General features: G+C 38.6%; 1 pseudogene; it reads left to right on the top strand.

Moving 5' to 3' along the window:
* The first annotated feature begins 1,405 nt into the window (after positions 1-1,405).
* Positions 1,406-2,350, top strand: LOC148123376 (vomeronasal type-1 receptor 4-like; annotated as a pseudogene).
* Positions 2,351-5,538: the final 3,188 nt, after the last annotated feature.

Below are 5,538 nucleotides of genomic sequence, written 5' to 3'. Positions count from 1 at the left end.
TCAGAATAAAAGAGACCGCTGAGGAATTCATAGATATCTGCAAAGAAAAAAGGTTTGTATTTCAGGTGACAGAAAAAATTAGATCAGTGGAGGAATGGGTCTAAAATTAATATCCAGTAAAACTTCCCCAAATCCATTGAACATGGGTGATATTACAATGCTATAAAATTCAAGGTCGAACTTCATGCGTATCATGTCTTTGCCATTCTCTGTGTAACTGTGGACCTGAGATCTCTGCTTCTGCAACAGCAAAACAGAAGAATCTTCTAATGGAAATGTAATTCAGGTGTTGCAAAATATATAACTCTTTGTTACCGTGGGGTTGTCAGCCAGGATCAGCCTGATTGTTTTAATGACCAAGCGTCACAGGAAACACACTTCTGTGCCGATGCTCAGCACTGTGGGGTACGCAGTCTCACCCTTGCCGTCGCTGTCTCACATCAGCAGCTCGGCTCTAAGCTGTCAGCAAAACAGACAAAATGAAATGAGATGCTTCAGGATGTGCTGGTTACCCTGTTAGGTGAAAGAGAGGCCAAGTCCCACATGGAAAGTCTGAGTATTTACTTCTCACTAAGCTACAGAAACGGATCTGCGGCCAAAACACTGACCTTCAAGTACACATGTTACTATTTATGCGTTAGATACTAATATTGTTATAAACATGGAAACAATATCAATTGATGAATGAAAATTCCTGGGGGCTGGAGGGATGGTGTCACAGTTAAAGACCATTGGTTGCTCTTCCAGAGTGCCAGGGTTCGATTCCCAGGCAGGCATATAGTGCACAGACAAGCAGGCAAAGTGCCCATACACAAAAATACATAACTTTAAAAAATTTTTATAACATGCAAATTTGGCTTTCACCTAGGTCAACACATCCTTCTGTCTGACATACCAGTGTTCAGGGTATCGGTGGATTCAACTGCCTACTTTCCAACATTTTATTCTGTCCTCTAAGATGGTCAAGAATACCTGGAATGCAGTTGCTAAGAGGTCATCTGTGGACCTAATCTTGAAAGGCTTTGGACATTTCTCCACGTGGTGGGGGCACATGCTTCTAATTCCAGTACTGAAAAGCCAGAGGTAGGTGAATCTGTGAGGTCAAGACCAATCTGGGATAAAGAGCAAGTTCCAGAACAGCCAGTGATACTTGTAAAAACCCTGTCCAAAAAAAAAAAAAATAAATAAAGAGAGAGAGAGAGAGAGAGAGAGAGAGAGAGAGAGAGAGAGAGAAAACAAAGAAAAAAGAAAAAAAGAAAAGAAAGGAGTTGGACATTTCATCACTTATTAGCCCTGCTCCTGAGCTGACAATCTTTATATTTTCCCACAATTGCCGTTTCAAAAATAGATTTATGATACAGTCCATTTATCTATCACTCCAGGCCTAACAAATCTGGCTAACATCATGCTTACAAGTAATGCCATCTTGGGGGTCTTTCTCATATCTCAGCTATGTGTTGGTGTCATAGGGAACACATCGCTGTTCATTTTATACATTTACACTTTCTTCTTTAAACCTCATTTTAAGAAGTTGATAGATACGTTTTTCATGCACCTGACAATAGCTAATATGGTGACGATCATATTCAAGTTGATACCGGATATCGTCTCATCCTTTGGAGTACCCAGTTTTCTGGATGATGTCGGTTGTAAGGTTGTTTCATGTATATACAGAATTTCCCGGGGTCTGTCCATCAGTACCACCTGTATTCTAAGCACATTTCAAGCCATCACCGTGACTCCCAGTAATTCCCAGTGGGCTTGGCTTAAGCACAAACTCTCAACGTGGACGTTTTCTTCCTTACTCTGCTCCTGGCTCATTAACCTGGCCATCTATGCATATATGGTTGAAATAGTAATAGCCAAAACCGATTCTACTCAAGTTGGATGTGCATATTTACACGCTTACTATCAAAACAGGAATTTTGGGAACCAAAATTCAGGATCATTTTTGAGTATCATATTCATGCACGATCTCTTTTATGTGGGCATCATGATGTGGACCAGCCTGTACATGGTAATTCTCCTCTACAGACACTGCAAGAGAGCCCAGTATCTCCGCAGCCCAAGCCTCTCCAGCCAGCAATCTCCCGAGCTCAGAGCCACTCACAGCATCTTCCTGCTGGTGAGCTGTTTTGTGAGCTTGTATTGGTTGAACAATTTCACCACCCTTTATGGGTTTTATGCACAAACAAAAATTCCAAGATTGGAGGGAATTAATGCAATTTGAGCAACATGCTATCCAACCATCTGCCCTTTTTTAATAATGAAGAATAATAAACTTATTTTGCACTTCACTTCCTTTTCAGTGCCGAGAATGACCTGTTTTCAACGTGCACTTCGTGGCTGAACTGAAACTCACACTTTCTCATAGCCTGAACACTTCTTAATGATTCCCATGAGATGAAGAATTTGAATGTGAACCTCAAATACCTGGTATGACCTAGTTATAACTCAGGCATTCTATATGCTATTAAAATTCAAGGAGCTAACATTTTCTTGAATACAACTCTGCATTCATAATTTTAATAATTTCAACATTTACTACTGACTCAAGTTATGACACTTTGGGAAAAATGAATTCATTTTAAGTATTTTGAACAATAGTCTACTCTATTTTTTCTCTATTAAAATACTTCTAATCAAAATTTTAAAATGCCCTTTGGAGCTTGGGTTGTTTTTTGTGGAGTGTTCTGTCCTAAGTAACGTCTTTTAACCATTGAACAAATAAATTTCCCTATCTTAACTGTTCCCTACCTCAGATACTGCTGTGGGTGGGACTCTTTAGTGTTATAACGGACAGGTATACAATGGATGTCCTAGTACCATAGCTGTCTTAATTTACTGTTTCAATATGTTTTTAATTATTTCTTTTATTTTTGAAATTATGATATAACAACAGCATTTCTTCCCCTTCTTTTCTGTCCTTCAAACCCTCCTGTATATGCCTCTTCTTTTTCTCTCTCAAATTCAAGGCCTCTTTTTTCATTAATTATTGTTACATACGTGTGTGTGTATGTTTGTGTGTGTGTGTGTGTGTGTGTGTACCTAAATACATAAATGCTACCTGCTCAGTCACTATAATGTTACATGTATGTATGTATGTGGTCGGGGCTGACCACTTGGTATTGGATAATCAATTGGTGTGCTCTTTCCTGGGGATGACTATTTCTCCCACTCTCGACTTTTCTTAGTAGTGTACAGTTCTTTATGTAGGATGCAGGCCTCTAAGTGTAGTCCTCACACAGCATTGATGAAATTACTCTTTGTAACAATGGAGATCATTACAGAAAACCACAACCAATCGAAATGCAGAATTGTGAAGCTCAGTCCCAGTGGCTGTATGTGCAAAACAGCTTCTGCACCTAAGGCTCAGGGAACATTGATGAAGGCAGGACAGAAAGTTTAGAGAGCAAAAGGATGAGGGAATCGGTTGTGGGATTGTAGCACCTGGTAATATCAGAAGTTGCACCCATGGAGTATCACCAGCCTAGCTGTTTAATATTTGTTTTATTGTTTTCTTTTTTTAAAAAATTTGATTGAAATAGAATTACATCACTTCTCACTTCCTTTTCTCCCTCCAGCCCCTCCCAACTACGTTCTCTCAAACCCTTTCCTCTCACATCTCCCCATACACTCTCAAATTGATAATCACTTTTTCTCTTTTTATCATTGTTACATACACACACACACACACACATATATATACACACACAAATAGATATAGATACAATCTGATAGGGCTGTTTGTGGTTTCTATAATATTTCAGTGTTGATCAATCTATATTGGACAACAAATAAGGGGGTTCATCCCTAGGTGAGACTAATTCTCCTTCTCCCAACAGTCATTAATTGCCTCTAATTCTTTATCTAGGAGTGAGACTCCATGAAATTTTCTCCCTTCCATGTTGACATACCCATTGATGCTGCCATTGATTATACAGTCATTTCTAGGATAAACCCTTTTAAAACAGACTTGCTGATATCCTAGCTCTTACAATCATTTCCACTCCTCTTCTGAAATGTCCCCTTAGCCACAGATACAGGATCTGTGATGTAGATGTAACCCTTGGAGCTGCGCTCCCCACAATCTGCTGATTTCTGCATTGTGACCAGTGGTGGTTTTCTGTGATCACCTCCATTTGATCTGAGGATTAGGAGCTAAGAAACAAAGATGAAAGAGAACATGCATCCTACTACAAGTGCAAACAAAAGCAGAATCCTGTTGTGAGAACTCCGTCAGCCAATGGCCTTCAAGATCCTGGTCCACTTTGGTCATGATCTCATCTACTAGAAGTGCAAACAAAAGCATACATGGTCCTCTTTTCTGCTGGATTCAGTTTCAGTTTCCAGTGCATGCAGAGGAATGTGAATCATTACCCTCACTGTGAGTTTATACCCAAATAATTAATGCTTTGTTATCATGATTCTGGTCTATTGTGAAACTCTGGGAACTATTAAAATTGGCACCCAACATGGGGCCTGAACCCACAACCCTGAGATTAAGAGTCTCATGCTCTTGTGACTGAAAAATTATGGAAAGACAATAAATCCTGGCTAAGAGCTTGTACTAATTTTTTTGGGGGGAGAGATTAAGAGCAATTATTCTAAAAGTGATAGAATTAGACGTATAAAGAGAACAAATTGGTTCTTTCCTGGCTTTGTACATGACACACCAATACCTGCAGCCCCTACATTCTATACTGATGCAAATAAATCAGGACATGCAGGTTACAAATCAGAAAACTTAGGTAAAGTGGAACAAAGCCCTTATAATTCTGTCCACAAGTGAAAAGTGCATGCTATTCTCATGGTGCTAAGGGATTTTAAAGAACCTCTCAACATAGTTACTGATTTGCAATATGCAGAAAAGTTGTTTTGTATATAAAACCACTGAATTGAGACCAGATGATGCAGAATTGACTTCATTATTTATTCAAGGTCAAGAATAATATATAATCAGGATATAATAAGGAATAGGCTTTGCCACATATACATAACACACATGCGATCCATATGGTCCTCTACCTCAAGGTGATGTAGAAATTGGTCAATTACTGATTGGAAGTGTGCTGAAGGCCACAGAATTTCATAAAAACCCCAGTCAATAGCAAAGGTTTAAAAAGGTCTCTTCTATTAAATGGCAACAAGCCATGGAGATAAAAGGAGATATCTTACTTGTTCTTTATATAACCAAACACCATTATCTGCAAAAAGTATCCCAAAGGGTACTCAAATGATTGAAATCTGTTAGATGGATATGTTCCAATTTGTAGAATTTGCAAAATTAAAATATGTACACCACATAATTTATACTTATTCAGGTTTGCAATGGCCACTGCTTTGTGTTCAGAAAAGAATGAATTGGTAATTACACACTTACCTGATGTTATAGCCATCATGGGGATACCTGCACAAATAAAGACAGAGAATGGTCCGGCATATGTTTTTAGTGAAATGAAACTATTTTGCTTATTATAATATAAAGCATAGTACAGGTATACCACACAATTCTTCAGGTCAGGAAGTTATAGAAAG

This window comes from Myodes glareolus, chromosome 1, assembly GCF_982192425.1.
Source record: "Myodes glareolus chromosome 1, mMyoGla1.1, whole genome shotgun sequence".
Lineage (NCBI taxonomy): Eukaryota > Metazoa > Chordata > Mammalia > Rodentia > Cricetidae > Myodes > Myodes glareolus.
Note: the sequence above shows the minus strand (reverse complement) of the source record. Positions and strands in the feature narration are given on the sequence as shown.